The sequence below is a fragment of the Taudactylus pleione genome, unplaced genomic scaffold (assembly GCF_031769625.1).
Source record: "Taudactylus pleione unplaced genomic scaffold, aTauple2 ptg000053l, whole genome shotgun sequence".
In the NCBI taxonomy this organism is placed as follows: Eukaryota; Metazoa; Chordata; class Amphibia; order Anura; family Myobatrachidae; genus Taudactylus; species Taudactylus pleione.
Window position 1 is genome coordinate 33,628,902 of NW_028284455.1, and position 23,133 is coordinate 33,652,034.

Below are 23,133 nucleotides of genomic sequence, written 5' to 3' on the forward strand. Positions count from 1 at the left end.
AGTGAATATGAACAACTTGGTGCTAGACGAAGTAATAAGCAGCGGGTCTACCCTTTAGGGATGACTACCAGATCCCAAGAGACAGGTGGAGGTGCCACACCAGAAGGGGTGGGCAATATAAAAGGAAGAGGAAGTGGGAGAAAGCCGACGATATCCCGCAAGACCTAGTGGTGAACCATTCAAGTTACACTCTATCAAGTACAGAACTAGCAGTACTTAACAGAGGGTTGTCCTTCGTGCCAACGGTGAAAATGGATCCCTTACAATGGCAAATCGAACAATTTGCCTTAAACAGACAGCTGAAATTGAAAGAGTATTTTTCTAAACCCCATGACCAAAGTCATAGCGATGTTGTGCAGTTACCAGCTAAACTGCAAAAGCTACAGCCTAGATCAACATTTGAGCCACTATCGTCAAATGCGTCTATTAAGACATTTATGAGACTGCTGCAAATGGAAGTGGAAACCACTGTAGCTGCATTGCCCCCTACACGCTTTAATTTATCTAAAATTGAACAGCGAGCACTGATGAATCTAGCTAAAAACAATCAGCTGGTATTCCGCCCTGCTGATAAGGGTGGTGCGCTGGTCATCCAGGATCTCTGTAAATATAAACAACAGGTGAACCAACATCTGCTTGATGTAAGGACATATGAATTGCTATCTACTGATCCAACGAGATTGGTACGGAATAAATTGATTGGGATATTGGACACTGCAGTACAGCGAGGAAGCTTACCTAAATGCATCCGTGATGCCCTAATTCCCGCACATCCTGTGGTACCACTGCTGTATTGTACGCCGAAGATTCATAAGAGTCTGGTGGATCCACCAGGGCGCCCCATAATTACTGCTAGGGGATCTCTACTACAGCCGACAGCCATATACCTTGATTCATTGATGCAACCCTGTATACGGAGCCACCCATATTACCTTTTGGATACGTCAACCTTGCTTAGGAAATTGGTGGAACTCCCCACATATAATGAAGAAATTTGGCTGTGTAGCCTGGACGTGGGGAGCTTATATACGATTATCCCTCATGGGGAAGGTCTTGCAGCCAGTAGACAGTATCTGACTAATCATCCATTGTATCAAGGACCACATATCGATGTTGTTATTGAATTGTTGAATTTGATTTTGACTCATAACTTCTTCCTCTATGACGATAAGTATTATTTACAACAAGTTGGATGCGCGATGGGGTCCAGTGTGGCCCCATCGTATGCGAATCTGTACATGTTTGTAGTAGAGGAGGAAGTGTTTTTCAAACAACAGAATATTGCTAATAGGATTGCGTTTTACGTACGCTATATTGACGATTTGCTGTTGTTTTGGTTGGGACCCAAACAGGACCTGATTGACCATGTTGAGTCACATAACATCAGTGATAGCCCAGTGAAATTTACGTACAATATTAGTAATGAATATGTCAATTATTTGGATGTAAATATTTCGATTAAGCAGGGCAAAATCACAACCCAACTGTATCAAAAGGCTACTGATAAAAACAATTTACTTAGGTTTGATAGCTGTCATCCCAGGCCGCTAGTGAAGGGGCTACCCTACTCCCAATTGATGAGGATTAAACATATTACATCTGACCCACAATTGGTTGAAATGGGGATGGATGATATGATACGTAAATTTATCGCTAGGGGCTATGACCCTATAGAGTTGGAAACAACCAAACAGAGGGTGCTTAATCTTGATAGAAATGCAATTTTGGCACAAGGTCAGCGCACTAATAAATCTGACTGTGTACCATGGGTTAACCAATATAATTGCAATAGTCATTATGTTAACAAAACATCTAAAAAGCTATGGCATATTATACAAAGTGACCATGATTTGAAACCTAATGACACGCGCATTATGTCATGTTATAGACGTGGACGTAGTCTTAAAGATATTCTCGTTAAAGCAGATATATCGAGCCCTGTTCCCATGGCAGATAATAGGTCTGACGGTAAACTAGGATGCTTTAGATGTACGTGCACTACTTGCAGATACATGATCCCTGGAGACAGTTTTTACCATCCTCACTCGGGCTTTAGATATACCATTAGGCATAAACTGACATGCAATTCACAATATGTAATCTATCAAATTTTATGCCCGTGTGGTCTTTCATATATTGGTAAGACCGAGCGGACATTCAAGGAACGCATGGCTGCGCATAGAAGTGCCATTAGAACGGCAATCAATGGAGGTAGAAGTGATCAGCCTGTTGCAAGGTATTTTGCCAGTGCTAGACATGCTTTGTCTGTGCTTAAGTATCGCATGATTGATCACGTTCCCCCCCTATCTAGGGGTGGTAATAGAAGTAGATTGTTAATGCAGCGTGAGACTAGGTGGATATACCGTCTGGGTACTATGGCACCAAGAGGGCTCAATGAGCAACTGGGCTTAAGTTCATTCCTGTAGAATTGATTGAATAGGTATATGTGAGTGGGCTAGATTTACATCATAGGTCTTTATATCTATTGATATAGCCAGCGTCTTTGGGCACGATATGTGCCGTCATAGAGGTGAGTAGGCAAAATATATGTAGCGCTTCTACACTTTATTGGGTGCTAATGCACTTAATGTTGTTAACATCATTGCAAAATGTATGGTGCAGCGTTGTTTGTTTGTTGTATGTGTAGTCAGTGTATTTGGTTACTGTGTTACTATGGTTATGGGAATGTGTCACTCATGGTGACGTCATTAGGGAGCTGCTGGAGTTTGGGCGTGTGGTCGCGCCTTAGCAAGCATGCTGATTATCACTGGGTGATTATGCTTATGTATATAAGGTATGTTTTTTACACTGCGAATTTGTTCTGACGAAAATGCTGATGCATTGAAACGTTAACCGTTTTCTACAAGCCGTATCCTGTGTGTTTATTGCGTGGAGTGCCACACTTTGCAGAGTCGTATATCTCACCAATTCAGTGGGGGCAACCAGCTAAGTAACCATGTTATTTTGAGTGCCGGACCTTGGTATATATATATATATATATACAGTCAGGTCCATAAATATTGGGACATTGACAGAATTTTCAGATTTTGGTCTCTATTCACCACCACAATGGTTTTGAAATGAAACAAACAAGATGTTCTTTAACTGCAGACTTTCAGATTTAATTTGAGGGCAATTACATCCAAATCGGGTGAACGGTGTAGGAATTTCAACAGTTTCAATATGTGCCTCCCACTTTTTAAGGGGCCAAAAGTAATAGGACTATCAACTCAAAAGCTATTTCATGGACAGGTGTAGGCTATTCCCTCGTTATTTCATTATCAATTAAGCAGGTAAAAGGTCTGGAGTTGATTCTAGGTGTGACATTTGCATTTGGAATCAGTTGCTGTCAACTCTCAATATGAGATCCAAAGAGCTGTCACTATCAGTGAAGCAAGCCATCATTAGGCTGAAAAATCAAAACAAACCCATCAGAGAGATAGCAAAAACATTAGGTGTGGCCAAATCAACTGTTTGGAACATTCTTAAAAAGAAAGAACGCACCGGAGAGCTCAGCAACACCAAAAGACCCGGAAGACCACGGAAAACAACTGTGGTGGAGAACAAAATAATTATTTCCCTGGTGAAGAAAAACCCCTTCACAACAGTTGGCCAAATCAAGAACACTCTCCAGGAGGTAGATGTATATGTGTCAAAGTCAACAATCAAGAGAAGATTTCACAAGAGTGAATATAGAGGGTTCAGCACAAGATGCAAACAATTGGTGAGCCACAAAAACAGGAAGACCAGATTAGAGTTTGCCAAACAACATCTAAAAAAGCCATTACAGTTCTGGAACAACATCCTATTGACAGATGAGACAAAGATCAACTTGTACCAGAGTGATGGGAAGAGAAGAGAAGGAAAGGAACTGCTCATGATCCAAAACATACCACCTCATCAGTGAAGCATGGTGGTGGTAGTGTCATGGCGTGGGCATGTATGGCTGCCAATGGAACTGGTTCCCTTGTATTTATTGATGATGTGACTGCTGACAAAAGCAGCAGTATGAATTCTGAAGTGTTTCAGGCAATATTATATGCTCATATTCAGTCAAATGCTTCAGAACTCATTGGACAGCGCTTCACAGTACAGATGGACAATGACCCGAAGCATACTGCAAAAGCAACCAAAGAGTTTTTTAAGGCTAAAAAGTGGAATGTTATGCAATGGCCAAGTCAATCCCCTGTCCTGAATCCGATTGAGCATGCATTTCACTTGATGAAGACAAAACTGAAGGGAAAATGCCCCAAGAACAAGCAGGAACTGAAGACATTTGCAGTAGAGGCCTGGCAGAGCATCACCAGGGATGAAACCCAGCGTCTGGTGATGTCTATGCATTCCAGACTTCAGGCTGTAATTGCCTGCAAAGGATTTGCAACAAAGTATTAAGAAGTGAAAGTTAGATTTAGGATTGTTTACTTTGTCCCATTACTTTTGGCCCCTTAAAAAGTGGGAGGCACATATAGAAACCGTTGTAATTCCTACACCGTTCACCTGATTTGGATGTAATTACCCTCAAATTAAATCTGAAAGTCTGCAGTTAAATCACATCTTGTTTGTTTCATTTCAAAGCCATTGTGGTGGTGAATAGAGGACAAAATATGAAAATTCTGTCAATGTCCCAATATTTATGGACCTGACTGTATATATATTTTATCAAAATCGTGCTAGATAAGTTTTAAATAGATGTACTTCACTAATTCAATCATAAAAAAAACAACAATTTCTAAGCAGTTTTAGGAAAAGAATATGTGCCAGTCAAGTGGTTAAGCAATACTGTACAGTGTGCCTCGACCGGCTGTCAAGTACACCGCGTGGGGTCAGCCCAGTTAGGCCACCTTTATTAATACTTTGGGGCGGGTAAGCTCGGGGCTCTTCTGGGAGGCTCATGCAGGCCTGGGCCGTGACCTATGGAGACGTGGCGATGTGACATCATAGGTCACACACTCCACGTTGAAATTGCAGGATGCGAGGGCTCTCGTGTATGGCAGCAAGATGTCCCGCTCAGAGGAGATGCACAGGCTGACCGAGAAGGTGTATAAGGTGGAGGTCGCTGCATTACCTGCATCATGTTACCTGCTGCTGGGACAGTGCTGGGTGAGGGACGCTGTAACCCCAGGAAGCACAGTGTTACTGCAGCTCGGTGACCGGATACTTGTTGTTTCCGGGTCTCTGCGACATGCATGCAGTTCTCTCTTACCTCCAGCCCTGAGCGTGTTGTGCTGTGTGGATGTGTGCGGGGTACTCTGCTGTTACTCTCGGGTCAACTAGTGCTGTCCACTGTTCGTTTGCTGATTATTCTTCGGAATGACCCATGCAGATGAGGAACAGTCTGGATTTATCACTCTGGAAAATGTGCTTTTATCTAATGTTTGTTTTATATGGCAGAATCCTGTAAACTTGGATGTGAGATCTAAAATGCCTGCAAAGTTGCATGCGCAGCACATAGGGCTCATACATATCGCCGCATCGCTCAGTGTGTACCAGCAACTGCATGCATGGGCGTAACTACCACAGGTGCAAGGGATGCAGCTGCTATGGGCAGGTCTGTCAAGAGCGGCAGTGGGCCCGGATAACAGGGGGCGTGGCCTAATCGCAGGAGGCATGGCCACGCCCCCTCTGGGGGAAAAAAATTCAGTGGCGCTGCGCGCTGGCGAGGGAGGCGCTCTGAGCCCCCTCAGCACGGAGCAAAGCCAGGGGGCGCGATCAGTGTGATCGCTCCCCCCCAAAGGCATAGGAGACTACTGTGGTTGCTGCTCAGCAGCCATGAGCAGTCTCCCACTACAGCTCAGCACACGCTGTGTGCTGGGCTGCTGTGAGGAAGGGGGGGTGGCGGCGGACCCGGGCCCCCCGCCGGGCCCCTCAGGAAGCCCAGGCCCGGGTGATTTGTACTCACTCCCCCCCTCTTGGCGCCCCTGGCTATGGGGCCCAGAGCTGAGGAGAGCCCATCATCCTTGTCAAAGTTGCATGTATTATATATATTTTTCACCATTGGGTGGTACATAGGGGCCCTTACAAACTTCTGCTATGGGGCCTTCAAATACCTAGTTACGCCCCCGACTGCGTGCTTGCGAGGTCGCTGTCGCCAGTTTTGATGTGCTGCACAATGAAGTAACGGTGATTGTTCCGACGTTCATTAAAGTCATCCAGTGTTGATTCACAATCGCTGTTCACAGGCATTCGTTCCAACGCACAGGCATTTGTTCCGATGTTGGAACGAATGCCCGTTGCTCCAGTGTGTACTCAGCCTTATTGTGTTCTACGTGACTGGCACTTTTCTGTGCTAATTTCATCCCCGCTCCTCCTCCTTACATATGCTTTTTTATGAAACGGAATCATTTTTTTTCTAAATTAAATGGAATCTTTTGTAGAATTATTGCAATTTGCAATTGACCAGCTATTTTTATAATACATACATGGTGTTGATGCTCTTTATTTTTATTTATCTATTAGCATACTTGTAGATATTTATTTGATTATAAATTAATTACAAACATAGATTTACTGACCAAGTTATAACAATAGAAAAAAATCTATCTATAATCCTTCTTTATTGTGTTATATATCAGATCACCATCAGAACAACATAAAATCGTACATTATCATATCGTTCATAGGTCACGCATGCCGTATCGCAGAGCCGTAACTAGACTTTTTGGTGCCCTGTGCCAGAAAGAGCATTGGCGCCCCCCTCATTTTTCAAAGGGACATAATGCACCCAAAAAAGTGGAATGGCCTCATGGGGAAGGGCCAGGGAAGAGATAGGGGAGGCCAGGAGATGCTGGGGATGAAATAAGAGGAAGCTACAAGTGAGAATGATAATAAACAAAAAATTGACATTCCCAAAGAGCGCCCCCTGACCTGTGGTGCCCTGTGCGATGGCACCGGCCACACTACCCTAGTTACGGCCCTGCCACATCGCGTGCCTTGGCAATTTTAAAATCTTGTGTAGTGTGCCTCTAGTTGAAAAAGGTTGACAATCACTGCTGTACAGGCTCCTCTCCACTTTCCAGACAATATTTTTTTTTCTGCAGTTGTGTAAAAATATCCCCATTACACTGACTAACATGTAACATACATTGTAACACTTATGTCACTTAACATATAGCACACTGTGACTCTAGTATCTCAGTAGTGACAATATAAGATGTGCTGCAGAGGAATGTGAACCAGAATTACTGTATCTACCTGCTGGGAACCTGATACTGTGACCGAATCTCCCCCATTGCCTCTAAATGAACGTGATGGTTACTCCCCTGCTGGGGGTGTGACTAGCAGACGGCAGCTCTGCTCTGCCTGTGTAACACAATGCATCACTCTCACACACACACAGTGCATCCTGCCTCATTCCCACTGTACTCCGGGACAGGAGCACTGTGTATCATTTATACCTGTATCTGTGCTCTGCCTGTGCCGCTCTCAGCTACAGGCTGCTTGTTCATTGGGCTGAAGGGAACGGTAAGCACCAGATAAGTAAATATATCTCTTTGTATATGTGCAGCCCAGTTCCCTGGACTGCTTAATGTACGGCATGTACCAACTTGGAATTCCTTTAATTTACCCTTCCTATGTAAGCTACAAATATGCAAAGGAAGAAGCCATATATTAGTGTTTGTTATGTCCATTAGCTGAGAATAACATTAGTGTTCGTTATGTCCATTAGCTGATAATACCGTCTTTTTGTACCCAGCTCAGCTACGTACCGTATACCTCTGGTGTCTGCAGGGCTGGCAGTGATTGTAATTGTAAAGGTATAATCATGGTTTATTCTGATAGATTATTCCATTTTCATACTTTGGATTGTGTCATCATATTACATACACATCTCAGATATAGCTGCAAATGATAAATATGCTATAGGTTCTGTATAGTGTTTTTAAACCATGCGTGTAGCAGAACCCACTTTATTACAATGCAGGTTCTATTAGCATCTCCCAAACTGGTTGTTAAATATTACTGTTATTAGATAAGACAATTTACATCTGCATTAAGTAACATGTTAACTGTGCCTTGGTGCACAGAGTTTACTGTAGTATTGGGTTTATTGTCTCCCTATTTATGTCCCACATACCAGGAAAATACCATTATTTGTTTGATCAAGCAGTTTAAATATGCAAATGGTTTTACAGCCTCTTCTGCAGGTGCTGGATTCAGGGGCTCTGTAATACACCTTTTACACCAGAGCGAAAACCCGGGTTATTGCAGGGTTAGCCCTGGCAGCTCCTTGGTGTAAAAGGGGACAGGGTTGGATTTCCGAGTCGAGTGACCCGGCAATCCAACCCAGGTAACTTGCAGGGTTTAACACGGGAATAACCCGTTAAACCCTGCATTGTAAACGGCGCGTTCCGGGTCACGATGACCTGGAACGCGCCTCTTCCTGGCCGATTGGCCGGCTTCAGTGGCGCTTGGAGATGACATTAACTCCAAGTGTCCACTTCCACGCCGGAAGAGCGGGTTCACTGCAGACCCGGCTCCGGTGTGAACGGCGCCGACTCTGGAATTTCCTGGGTCGGTGCCGGCTAAATTCTGGTTTGCAACCCTGTTCCAACCTCCGGGTCAGACCCCGAAATTAGGTATAAAGGCAGTATTAGCTGCTATCTCAGTGCTCCAGATGATGTATTCTGCATACAAAGGGTCTGCATGAGTGTTTTAAGGTGGTAATGTGCCTCTTTTTTCAGTACAAGTCATAGTATCATTCAAGTGGGCATATAAAAATAGTTGAAAACAAAAAACTGGTTAAACATTTTTATTTCCGTTTATACCATTAGCATTAGGACATATGAACTTGATTAAAAAAAAAAAAAAAAAAAGCTGCTTGCTGAGTACAGGCAGCCACACATTGTGCTCAGATACATTGTGTACAGGCATTATGTTTCTACATGTCTTGCTAGACACCTGGCCATTGGTCCATAGCATTGGGCCTGATTCAGAGATATATACGTAATTGCGATGTTTGCGCAGTTTGGTGAAAATCAGCAATATGCGCATGCATCAAGGTACATTACTGTAGTTGCTCTTAGCGACTACTCGCAGTGTGATTGTCAGGGAGCGTTTGGGGGAGGTAACGAGGGTGGAGTCAAAGAACGTAGGCGTGTCGCAACCGTTTTCAGGGCTTGTTACTGCCTGCGTCTGCATTCCTGTACACCAGTGGTGTCAAACTCTGGCCCTCCAGCTGCTGTGGGACTACATATCCCAGCATGCCCTGCCACAGTTTTAGCATGCCCTTATAGCAAAACTCTGGCAGTGCATGCTGGGATGTGTAGTTCCACTGCAGCTGAAGGGCCCGAGTTTGACACCACTGCTGTACACAGTGAAAGTGGCTCCAGCATCTCAGTACACAAAGCCATTCTGAGCGACCGTAGGGGTACTCGGAAGCCCAATAGGAAGGATATGTGACCGATGCTGCATCTTTGTACGTAGATGTTAGGATTTGCAAAGCCGCAGGTGGGCAAAATACAATCCTCAGTGGCTGCAACATGTGCATATGTTCATACAGAAGCTACGTACGGGACCGCAGCTGTGATGGCATTAGTGTACAGTACCAGTCAAAAGTTTGGACACACCTTCTCATTCAATGGTTTTTGTTTATTTAAATTATTTTCAACATAGTAGATTAATACTGCAGACATCAGTAAAAAATAAAGCTTAATTACTCGGCGTTGCCCAGGTTTAAATCTTCAAGTTATTAAATTCTATTATGTGATGTCGTCCAGATCAGTCTACTGGAAGGCGCACTCCGCCGTGAGGTCCGACCGGGATCCCAACCACTCTATTAGGCATCCCAAACCAATTGCCACCCCTGTGTGATGTTTCTATCCAGTGGAAGGCCTTGAACAGGCTCCCCGGGTCAAAGTTCTGTCCAGCGTACACCAATGGGAGGTTCGACTGGGACCCTAGCCCCCCTAAAACCTGGCTAGGATCCAACTGGACCACCTCACGTTGGTTTCATCCCGATTGGTGCTGCTGTGTCCAAATGCATAACAGGACAAACAAAGAAACACACCAATTTATTATTATTATATATAAGATTTGTTGCTATGTGGTCTAATAGCTTACTTTTTTGATACTATGCGCACTCCAGTGGCTTCGTACGTCGTATCTTCAGATCTTCTCTACATGTAGGAAGATCTGTCAATCTTGTTAACAATTCCCCTCAGATTGTGCAGTGTGTACGCACTACTGGACGACCAGGCGATATGGTTACATTATATAGTCAACAATCTAACCACCGCAACGATGCAAGATATATTGTTTGGTAGATTGCACAGTGTGTACGCACTATATCTTTTGTCTGGGAGTTCAAGGGAAATCGTTGTCGACATTGCATTGTTTGCAAGTTGTCTAGTCCGTACCAGGCTTAAAAGTGCTGGAATAGCCTCCTGGTCTATAGGCACATGAATATATGTATATGAAGGGTCTTTGGAAGATAGGTAAATTTTTAATATTTTGTAGGAGGTTCGTTAATGGAAAGCACATGGTGGAACAGCAGACCACCTGACTGCATTATGTCATCATGTGATAGCAGGCTGCATGTGCCACACTTGTGAGGGTGCGTTTGCTCTAAACATATTTGTTGGTCCCAATTTATCATGATATTTGCAATTTCATGACTATAACCAATTAAGTAAACCTAGTTAGATATATCTTTGTATGTTGAGTTTGTAAATTAATAAAATGTATTTTCAACTGGAATTTTAGGGGCAGATTCAATCCTGTTAAAGAAGAAGAAACTTCTTGTGCACCCCATGGCCCAAACAGACACTCTGCAAACCCGTTTGCACCCAAAGTATTCCCTAATTCAGAAAGTGCGTGTTTGCCATTGGTGCCAGAGTTGCCAGACCTCATAGGAAACATTTGAGGAATGACTAGCAGGGAAGTAAGGATGTAAAATTAGGAAAAGTCATACTTTAATAACTTTGTTATGAGGGAAGTACAGATGCCTCTCCTCCTAGCAATCATTGGTGATAGGGCCCCTAGCAGCTTAGCCCTCGGCTAGCTATTATGCCAGAGTGATGCCATCTCTCCAGGCACTTCAATCATTCAGTGGTGGCAGTGGCTTATCTATTAACGTCTCTGAAATAACATTTGCACATTGCGGAGCCTAATGTATTGCCGTTTGTGATGCACGTCTTTGTGAATTCACACTGTGCATGCTCATAAAGTAAAGGCACATATATGCGGCTATTCAGACCAGAAAACATTTTACATGTGTCCAACCTTACTATACCTCCCAGTTTTAATGATTTGGTATCCAGGAGTTATTCACGCTCTCAGACATGTGCCTCCACAAAAAGGGTTGTGGCCTTGTGGAGGGGGCATGGCCTTGTTGGAAATACTGCACCTGTGAGCCACACCCCCATTTTTATCACGCTGCTGCTAATACCCCCAGACCACTCATACCCCCCACCCCACAGCTGGACACTGCAGCCCTCGGGTGGGACAGCAGGACAGTGCCCAAAGAGGGGACTGTCCCACCAAAATCTGGACGGTTTTGCCATATGACCAGAGAGGCAGAACAGTAATATGATGGGGTATCCCCATGTAGGCATGTTGCGGCCCAGCTAGGGTGTCCAAGAGGCTACTCTTCACCGCCCCAAAGTAATAGGCAGCAGCACGTCGGACAGGGAGAGAGAGGACTGAGCAGCAGCAGTCAGTCCTCTCTCTCTCCCTGCATGATGTGCAGATAGGAGTGACAACCCCCCCCCCCATGGATATGTCCCGTACTTGCCAACTCTCCCTGATTTTCAGAGAGACTCCCCAAAATAGTAGCAATCTCCCTGACTCACTGAAGTGTCTAGCAATCTCCCTAATTGTATCTTACCCCCATTGTATAAACTGTTATATACTTGGGAAGAAAAATAAATCAGAGATATATACATTCAAATGGTTTAATCAGTGCCATTTCCCTGCATTGGTTATAACTATAAGGCACAATAATCCCTAACATCATGGTTGTCGACATTCTGGCTGCCCCAGATCGGCATGGCAGGGGGCGTGTCCGGTGCAAGGGGGCGGGGCCGGACAGCTTACTGCCGTTTGTGGGCGGGGCCACGCAATCCCCTCTTTTTGCCCCCTTGCTACATAATGCTGATATCACAGTCATTGTGAAGCAGAGGACGGGGCCATAATGACGTGATTCAGCGTGAATCGCGTCACAGCCTCCCCCCCCGCTGCGGGGGTTTCTCTAGTTATCGCTATCGCGGGAGGGGTTGCCGGCCGCCGGGAGTCTTGCCTGCCTTTCTGGGGGTCCGGGAGTGGCACCCAATTTTCGGGAGGCTCCCGGTGGATTCGGGAGGGTAGGCAAGTGTGGGCTACATGCATTTTCATATGAGGTTTCTCTTGGCCACTTATATGGTACCACTTGTAAAACAGAATTCATGAGCAAGCCCTGAAAGGATCAGTGTATTTTCATCAACAAGTAGATCTTACTAACTGCTTTGGGGCTCGTTTACATTTAGATGTAAGTCAGTTTTATGACATACCCCCCAGATGTAGCAGTACACGCCCACTTTACCGCCGCGCTCATACTGTAGGTGCTGCTTTCACAATCTCCCTGAAATGCTTTTTCAAAACTAGGCAGGTATGTTAATGTGTTCATCTTAACATGCCATACACAGGCCGGTCACCGCTCACCACATAAGATATATACACCTGTTAGTAGATGTATCTTTTGCACAGTAGTATAGGGCAGGTGCAAATACACACTGATGATAATGACTAGCAAACCAGGTGTATATGCTATCGATGTACTGTACAGGCATAGGAGAGATGTGCTATTTTTTCGTTCAAGTTTCTTTTGAGTAATGTATGCCCATTTTACCTCCATCTTTGCATCAGCCCCATTGTGTCTTGTCTATGGTTGTAGAGAGCTGGACTATTGCCACGGTGCGCCAGAGTTCTGTTAGTTGTTAGATGTCCTCATCGCATGAGTGCAGCATACTGTAGGTGGTGAGTAGCATCTAATGGCACATAAGACCAGGACGTAAAGGTAGTTGTACAGTAGCCATTCAAAATGAAACGTATGTATGTTAATTTTATATTTTGACAAATGTAATAAGAAAATATTTGTGTTGGTAGTACTTTAAAATAGCACTGCCCTTCATTAGAGCTGTACATGAGTTCAGTACAAATTCTTGGCAGCAGGTGATTCCACAAATGAATTGAAGTGTAAAGGTGCATATACACTACACTAGTGTAGAACGACTGTACGATTTCAACATCGTAATCGTTCATCAAACTGTGCAATGGATAATGTGCCCACACTGAACGATATGTCATTCAGAGCAGGCACCCTCCCTCATCCCCGAACATGCATGACCTGACAATCTCGTCAGGTTGGCCTGCATGTTCAGACGATGACAGATGCTGACAACGACCAGCGGGAGCGCGAATCGCTGGTCGTTGCCGGCATAATTACTGCACGATTAATTAACGATAACAATGTCGTTATCGTTCATTTTAATTGTGTAGTGGATATGCACCTTTATACATCTTACAGTTCATAGACATATAACACCACACCAATCTGAATAGTGCATGTTTTAATATATGAATAAAACCATGTATATTACATGTCTTCATTGTTAATGATGCTGTAGGTGAGACGTATCAAGCTTTTCAGAGAGATAAAGTGGAGAAGTTGCCCAAAGCAACAATTTGGCTTTAACTGTCATTTCATAGACAATATTTGAAAAGTGACAGAAGCTGATTGTCACGATCAGGGTGACAGGCTGCCGAGATCGCGGTCCTTACCGCTCCGGGCGCTCTGGCATGGCGTCTCCGGCGGGGTGCAAGGACCTGGAGAGCAGCGCTAGGTACTGTGAGCCTCCGCAGACTAATGGCTTCCATCTGGAGGAAGGTGAGAGAGGTTGAGTCTGACAGTGCTTCTGCACACTGACCACTGAGCGCGGCCATCTTGGATTTGGGTCACATGTTGATTTGGGCCAATCAGCTAACAGCCTGGGCTAGGGAGGCTAGCAGCCAATCCTGCACTACCTGAGAGTACTAAAGGGCTGTCAAGAGGCTCCTTAGTTGCCAGTGCAACGTCTATCAGCGCATTCTGTGAGCTAGTTCTCTGTGCTCCCTTGCTCCTTAAAAGTGCCATTGCTCCAGTGTGTTCCTGCAGATTCACCTCTCAGCCTTGGTGCGGTTCTGCTCCTGTTACTACCTGTCTCCTGACACCGGCTACCCATTGTTTACCCAGCCAACCCCGGTTCTCCGAGTGCCGCCAGTGTCTCCCAGCCTGTCTCACCCCTTTGTGTAAACTATTCCTTCATGAGTCATACCCCCCTAAGGCCGGCTGCTTTCAAGTACCAGCAAACGAACCCTCACTCGCCATCCGACTCCACTCCGGGTCCAGGTGCACGCCAAGCCGTGACAGTTTGCACTGGCCAAATGGATTCGGCTAGTGGACAGGATTTGAGGGCCGACCTGCTCCAGGGTATTGCCAGTCGCCTAGAGGGTTTAGAGGCGTCGCAGCGACAAATGGCTCAGTTCCTGCAGGAAATGTATCTTCGTAAGGACACATTACAAGCCTCCCTGGTTACCGTTAATATGCCTGCCGCCACAAGACAGCCAGCAGCTCCAGTCGTTCCTGTTCCATCTGCACCTTCCGACTCCCAATAAATTTGACGGAAACCCCAAATTGTGCCGAGGGTTTCTTAACCAGTGTGACGTCCACTTCACATTATAGCCTGCGAACTTTCCATCTCCTAAATCCAAAGTGGCATATATTGTGACTCTGCTGTCCGGTTCTGCCCTAGATTGGGTTTCGCCCCTCTGGGAGAGGTCAGACCCCTTATTAGAAAACTACTCTGAATTTCTCACGTCCTTCCGAAGGATCTTCGACGAGCCCGGGAGAACAACTTCAGCTGCAGCGGAAATCCTGCGACTTTGCTAGGGGAATCGACCGGTCAGCCAGTACATCATCCAATTTCAAATGCTGGCCTCGGAGCTAAAGTGGAATGAGGAGGACCTGATTTCTGCCTTCTGGAGTGGGTTGTCAGATCATTTAAAGGATGACCTAGCCACTCGAGATCTGCCGGCTACCCTCAACAAGCTTAGCTCTCTCTGTAATAAAGTGGACCTGCGGTACCGAGAACGGCAGAGTGAGAAAAATAGGGGAGATCGCTTTAGGTTCCGGCCAACCACCCCTCTATCTGAACCTGTGGGAGACAAACCCATGTAGATTAATCGGGCTTTACTTTAGAGATTTCCCATGGTTCTAAAGTTGTTCTTTCACTCCTTGATTCAGGGGCTGCTGAAAATTTCATCACCGCCGAACTTGTCCAGAGATTTCTGATTCCCGTCTCCTCTCTCGACCATACCGTCACCCTATCTGCAGTGGATGGCACCCAGATTATCAACGGAGTCGTCTCTATACGTACTCTACCTGTGCCAGTTCGTGTCGGGGCTCTTCACACAGAAACTATCCAATTCTTGGTGATTCCGAAATGCCTCCCATGAAGTCATCCTTGGATATCCCTGGTTACGCAAGCATTCTCCCAATATTGACTGGGGTACCATGCAAATCTTGTCCTGGGGAGAAACTTGTCGAGCGTCCTGCCTTCCTCAAATCAAGCCCGTCAAAGAAATTCACATTGCAATCACTACTCCAATTCCCTTCCAGTACCGCTCCTTCTCTGACGTCTTCTGCAAAACCGGGGCCGATATTCTGCTTCCTCATCGGGAGTGAGATTGTCCCATTGAGTTGATCCCTGACAAAACTCCTCCACGTGGTCGTACTTACCCACTCTCCCTGCCCGAGACCAAGGCCATGTCAGCGTACATCCAGGAGAACCTGCAAAAAGGGTTCATTCGACCATCCTCCTCACCGGCAGGGGCGGGATTCGTTTTTGTATCAAAGAAGGATGGAGGTCTGTGCCCTTGCATCGATTATAGGGGTTTAAACGACATAACTGTCAAAACCGCTACCCGATACCCCTCATTACCGAACTTTTCGATCGAGTAAAGGTGCTGCTATTTTTACCAAACTGGATTTAAGAGGGGCCTATAATCTCATTAGGATACGAGCCGGAGACGAGTGGAAAACAGCATTCAATACCCGGGACGGTCATTTTGAATATCTTGTAATGCCCTTTGGCCTCTATAACGCCCCTGCTGTTTTTCAGAACTTCGTGAATGTGATCTTCCGGGACTTACTATATATTTCTGTAGTGGTTTACCTAGACGATATTCTGATATTCTCCTCCAATATTGACAAACATCGGTCCCAAGTCAAGGAAGTGCTAACTCATTTACGAAAGAACCACCTGTACTGTATAGCTGAAAAATGTGTGTTCGAAGTTTCCTCGGTTCCCTTTCTAGGTTACATCGTCTCAGGTTCCGAGCTTGAAATGGATCCCCAGAAAGTACAGGCAATCTTGGACTGGTCTCGTCCGAATTCTTTGAAGGCGGTACAAAGATTTCTAGGCTTCGCTAACTATTATCGTAGATTCGTCAAAGGATTCTCCACCCTCATGGTACCCATTTCCGCTCTGACTCGCAAGGGGGCAAACCCATCTCAGTGGCCTCCCGAGGCCGAAACCACCTTTCAACTTTTAAAACAGGCCTTCATTTCCACTCCTGTACTGAGACAACCTAACATTAATTATCCATTTTTTCTAGAAGTGGATGCCTCTTCCGAAGCAGTAGGGGCAGTACTATCCCAGAAACTTGAGGATAACAAGTTTCATCCTTGCGGGTTCTTCTCAAAGAAATTTTCCCTAGCGGAAAGGAATTATCCCATTGGAGAGCAGGAATTGTTGGCTGTGAAGTTAGCCTTTGAAGAGTGGCGTTATCTTCTCGAAGGTGCTACGTTTCCCATCACCGTTTATACGGATCATCGTAACCTCCTATATCTAAAGAATATCCAGTGCCTCAGTTCTCGTCTGGCCCGGTGGGCGATATTCTTCTCCTGTTTCAATTTTACTTTGACTTTTCGCCCAGGCTCACTGAATCAAAAAGCAGATGCTCTCTCTCGTTCTCTCTCCTTCGATGCATCCTCCGAAGGTCATAAGGAGACTCCAGTTCTGGACTCCAGAGTATTTGCTGTCACTCGCATTCAACCCCCTCCTGGGAAAACCTTTGTGACCCCAGATATGCGCCAACAGCTTTTGAAGTGGGCTCATACTTCTCGTTTTTCGCCGGACATCCGGGCATACGCAAGACCTTGGAATTCCTGCAACGTTCATATTGGTGGCCTGCTATGAAATCTGAAATTGAAGCTTTTATTTACTCCTGTCCACAGTGCGCTCAGCATAAAACATCCAGACAAGCTCCTGCCGGCACATTGCAACACCTGTCGATACCAACCCGTCCTTGGACACACCTATCCATGGACTTTGTAACGGACCTACCCGTTTCCAACGGGTTTACCACCATCTGGGTTGTGGTGGATCGTTTCTCCAAATTGGCAATTTCTTGAGTGGAACGTAATGAACCATCTGCTCCAGAGTTGGCCCAGCTGTACATCGATAATATCTTCCATCTCCATGGACTCCCAATTGAAATTGTCTCTGATAGAGTGGTGCAGTTTGTAGCAAGATTTTGGAGAGCTCTGTGTTCTGTCTTCCAAATTAAACTAAAATTTTCAACAGCTTATCACCCTCAGTCTAATGGATCTACAGAGAGGGTCAATCAGGACCTCGAGACCTTTCTGCAAATCCACATGTCTTCATCACAAGACAACTGGGCAGATACTCTGCCCTGGGCCGAATTTGCCCATAACAGCTCTTATCATTCTTCTACGGGGCAAACCCCATTTTTTGTAGTTTTTGGTCTGCATCCCAGAGTACCAGAGTTTCAAAAATTGCCAGTCTTCAATGTACCAGCGGTAACCTCCACACTACAGAAATTCTCTCAGATTTGGACTCAGGTTCATTCCACCTTACAAAAAGCTTCTGTTCGATATAAATTAGCAGCTGACAAAAAAAGGAGAGCGGTGCCCAACCTAAAAACGGGTGATTTAGTGTGGCTGTCTACTCGTAATCTTCGCCTTAAAGTCCCGTCCATGAAGTTTGCTTCCCGCTTCATCGATCCATTTCCCATCACTCAAGTGATCAATCCAGTGGCCTACAAATTGAAACTCCAGTCCTATCTCAAAATACCAAAGTCCTTCCATATCTCCCTGCTGAAACCTCTCATCCTGAATCGCTTTTGCAAAGTCCTGCCACGCTCTCCCTAAGTTCTAACTGAGAAGGGTGTAGAGTTTGAGGTCAAACAAATCCTGGACTCTCGTTTTCATTATGGTCAGCTTCAATATTTGCTGGATTGGAAAGGTTATGGTCCTGAAGAGCGTTGTTGGATGAAAGCTGAGGATGGCCATGCTCCTCGTCTGGTTCTTAAGTTTCATTCTGAAAATCCTGGTAAACCCAAGAAGTGTCCAGAGACCACCCCTAAAGGAGGGGTACTGTCACGATCAGGGCTGACAGGCTGCTGAGATTGCGGTCCTTACCACTCCAGGCGCTCTGGCATGGCGTCTCCGGCGGGGGTGCAGGGACCTGGAGAGCAGCGCTGGGTACTGTGAGCCTCCGCAGACTAAGGGCTTTCATCTGGAGGAAGGTGAGAGAGGTTGAGTCTGACAGTGCTTCTGCACACTGACCACTTTGCACGGCCACCTTGGATTTGGGTCACATGTTGATTTGGGCCAATCAGGTAACAGCCTGGGCTAGGGAGGCTAGCAGCCAATCCTGCACTACCTGAGGGTACTAAAGGGCTGTCGAGGCTCCTTAGTTGCCAGTGCAACGTCTATCACAGCGTATGCTGTGAGCTAGTTCTCTGTGCTCCCTTGCTCCTTAAAAGTGCCATTGCTGCAGTGTGTTCCTGCAGATTCACCTCTCCGCCTTGGTGCGGTTCTGCTCCTGTTACTACCTGTCTCCTGACACCGGCTACCCGTTGTTTACCCAGCCAACCCTGGTTCTCCGAGTGCCGCCAGTGTCTCCCAGCCTGTCTCACCCCTTCGTGTAAACCATTCCTCCATGAGTCATACCCCCCTAAGGCCGTCTGCTTTCAAGTACCAGCAAACGAACCCTCATTCGCCATCCGACTCCACTCTGGGTCCAGGTGCACGCCAAGCCGTGACACTGATTTGGTTACTTTAGGCAATTGTATCTGTCTCCAGGTTTGATAAATCTCCCTCTGTATATTTTACTAACACTTTAGCATTATAAAGCTAGCATTCCTAATATATGGTACTAGCAGAGTAGGTCATTGCCAATTGTCCGTTATGTATGTAATTAATAGCTTGGAAATAAAGCAGCAATCACAGCAGTTGCAATTTCAGTTATGCTATCATGCTGCTACCATGTACATGGTCAGAGAACACTCTGGTATATCATTACTACAAGCAATATGCATGTTTATTGGCTATAATTGTACATGTGCTTTCTCATCCATGAACTCAGATCAGTCCAACAGACACACGTAATCTATAGGCATATATAACTTTAATGTACCACTAATTAAATAGATATAAGAAGTCTAGATTCTTTTCAAATGTTTTGAATGGAGACCAAAGCATATTTTAAATAAACTTGATTTAAAAAAAATGTTTCTAATAGAGAAATGAAAATAACTGAAGACAAACACCTAAGACCAGTGGTCGGGGAACAGGGGTTAATTACCCCATTTGGGGTAAAACTGAAATTCCTGGGGGTAATGGACAAACAGCCGGGCATGCATATGAATCATTGCATGCCCGGCTGTCCGTCCATTACCCCCAGGAAAGGAGGTCACTGGCGCCGGGTGCAGCAGCGCACCCGCTGCACCTGACGTCAGTGACCTCCAGCCCGGCGCCGCAGAGAGGCTCTAAGCCGGACGCCCACTGAGATCTTATTACCAGCGGGTGCCCGGCTCCTTCCCTGCAGCGCTGTGATAGCCGGAGGCTGAAGTTCTCTTCTGAATTTGGCATAAATAATGATAAGGGCTGGGGACTGAGGATGGGGTCAGGGGATGGGGAAAGGTGATGGGGGGCTTCTGGGATGAGGATGGTGATGAGAGGCTGAATTTGACAGAGGTGATGAGGGGCTGACGACTGATAATGGCTGGCTGCAGACACCATCCCTTCTACCCCTGAGGCATCCACAGCACTGACCTCAAGAAGACCTTGCAAGAGACGGCAGACGAGAACTACAGTCTGCATCATCAGTGACAGAGAGACAGTGTGGTAAATCATAGTGTATGTTTTTTTACTTTATGTAAAGACTGGCATATCTTTCAGTTAATATTATCATGCTTCACATATAACACATGCAGGGCAGGGATGTGGGGATCGGGGGTGGTGATGAGAAGGTGGGGCCCACAGAGACAGCAGTGTACTGGGGCCCAAGATTTCTGTTGCCGGCCCTGCTTACAGACCCCTGTCACTCCAGCCTACAGACCCCTGTCACTCCAGCCCCTTAAAATATCAGTCCCCGTTATATATCAGTGTCGCCAACTCCCCCTCCCCACTGATTGTAGCGGCACTAATACCAGCACCATCCCCTATAAAACCCCTAAGTCACTGACTGCATTAAATATATAAGTGCACCCTGATTATAGCAGGCCAGCACCATCCACTATAAAATCCCTCAGCCACTGATTTCTCCTCCCTTACGCAGGGGGATGTAGTCAGCATCCCGGCATTCAGGATGCCGACAGGCAAAATACTGGCGCTGAAATCCCGACCACCGGCATCCCGAAGGTAAGTATTGGACGTTAGGGGGAGGGTTAGGGTGCGTGGTTAGGCATTAGGGGAAGGGTTAGGGATAGGCACTAGGGGGGAGGGTTAGGTTTAGGGTGCGGGAAGGTTAGGTTTAGGCACTGGGGAGGGAGGGGTAGGGGTAAGGAATAGTCTTACCTTCTGTCCTTATGGGTGTCAGGATTCTAACTGTCGGGAGCACAGGTGACCTAAGCATGGATATCCTTAAACCTTGGATTCTAATGGTGGCATTTGGGAAACTGCGTTATTGGTACAATTCTTTCTTTGACTTGTCTCTATTACAACATGACATGTCCGGGCAGGGCCGGATTATAAGGGGGGCGACAGGGGCGGTCGTCCTGGGGCCCCCACACATAGGGGGCACACACTGTTCCCGATCACATCCTCTTTATGAACATTTTGTATGAACTTACACTGAGCAGCCTGCCGCCAGGACTCCGTGCCAGTTCCCGCTTGGCTGGTGCCTTTAGTGGACGGCGGCCGCTCAGCCCATCACTTACTGACCCCCTCCCCGGACTTCCGCTGCTGCGATCGGAACTTTAAGCTCCGAACGGGCAGCTAGCACAGAAAAAAAAATGGCCGACGGGGAGCTGCCGCAGCAGCTCCTTCCATAAGCCTTTTCAGTGCCCCGGAGCCATCAGTGCCACTGACGGCTCCGCCTCCAGTTCCTCCGCAGCCCACCTCCAGCAGCCACCGACTTCACAGCCAGGCAGCAGATGCAGAACACAGCAAGGCTGCCAGCGTCCACCGGTGAGCTCTGTGAGTCCTCTCTCCCCCTCTATACTCAGCTACCTCATACATTATGCCATATATCATATATGATATAATCCACCTAATGGATGGCACTCCCATCAGCCAGGGTGTAAAGGGCTTCTGTGTATGTCACAGCAAAAATATCCTCCAATGAGCGGCACTCATCTGGACTTAGAACAAACTTCAAGAGACAGTAATGATGTTCCAACGTTTCGGATATCACTCCTTGTTCATGGAACAGACAAATACAAATATAATAAATAATTGTATTTGTCTGTTCCGTGAACAAGGAGTTATATCCGAAACGTTGGAAAAACATTACTGTCTCTTGAAGTCCAGATGAGTGCCGCTCATTGGAGGATATATATATCATATGATATGTATTACTTTATATATATATATATATTAGGGGTGTGCATCGGCCACTTTTCGTGTTTTGGATTTGGATCTTTCTTCGTGTTTTGGATCTGGATTGGTTTTGCCAAACCACCCTTCCGTGTTTTGTGTTTTGGATCTGTATTTTTTTTAAAAAAAAGCATAAAAACAGCTAAAATCACAGAATTTGTGGGTTTTTCTGCTCCTATGCTATTATTAACCTCAATAACCTTAATTTCCACTCATTTCCAGTCTATTCTGAACACCTCACATCTCACAATAGTGTTTTTATGTACAAAATCTTGCACCGAGGTAGCTGGATCACTATGCGAGTGGGCGGCACAAACACGTGGCCCATCTAGGAGTGAAACTGCAGTGGCAGACAGGATGGCAGTTTGAAAAACTAGGCCCCAAACAGTACATAATGCAAAGAAAAAAAGAGGTGCAAGATGGAATTGTCCTTGGGCCCTCCCAGCCACCCTTATGTTGTATAAACAGGACATGCACACTTTAACAAACCAATCATTTCAGCGCCAGGGTCTGCCACACGACTGTGGCTGAAATGATTGGTTCGTTTGGGCCCCCACAAAACAAGCTGGCAATTAATCTATCCCTGCACAAACTGGCTCTACGGAGGCAAGATGTCGTCCACATCCTTCTCATCCATCGATTCCTCACCCTCTTCAGTGTTGTGTACATCCTCATCCTCACAGACTATTAACTCGTCCCCGCTGGAATCCACCACCACAGGTCCCTCTGTACGTTCTGGAGGCTGGTCTCCCTGGAAAAGTTGATAATTAATTTTTATGAACATCATCTTCTCCACATTTTGTGGAAGCAACCTCCTACGCCTTTCGCTGACAAGGTTCCCGGCTGCACTAAACACTCTTTCGGAGTACACACTGGAGGGGGGGCAACTCAGGTAAAATAGAGCCAGTTTGTACAGGGGCCTCCAAATTGCCTCTTTTTCCTGCCAGTACAGGTACGGACTGTCTGACATGCCTACTTGGATGCTGTCACCGATGTAATCCTCCACCATTCTGTCAATGGTGACAGTATCATATGCAGTGACAGTAGACATGTCAGAAATTGTTGCCAGGTCCTTCAGTCTGGACCAGATGTCTAAACTTGGTCCTGCCTGCCTTGCATCACCGCCAGCGGGGTGCTTAGGATACTTACGTTTTTTCCTGGCAGCCCCAGTTGCGGGAGAAAATGAAGAAGGAGCTGTTGACGTGTCACGTTCCGCTTCAGCTGAAAGTGTGTTCACCAGCAGGTCTTTGCACCTCTGCAGGCTTGTGTCGGCC

The 23,133-nt window shown here is 46.1% G+C and overlaps 1 protein-coding gene across 2 annotated transcripts in view; it reads left to right on the forward strand.

Moving 5' to 3' along the window:
- Positions 1-7,280: 7,280 nt before the first annotated feature.
- The window catches only part of ENTPD3 (ectonucleoside triphosphate diphosphohydrolase 3), a 103,303-nt gene continuing 87,450 nt past the window's right edge, over positions 7,281-23,133 (forward strand). For both annotated transcript variants that reach the window (XM_088462783.1, XM_088462782.1), the window contains exon 1: positions 7,281-7,461. The gene's annotated coding sequence lies outside the window, so the exon portion shown is untranslated. The remainder of the gene's footprint in view (positions 7,462-23,133) is intronic.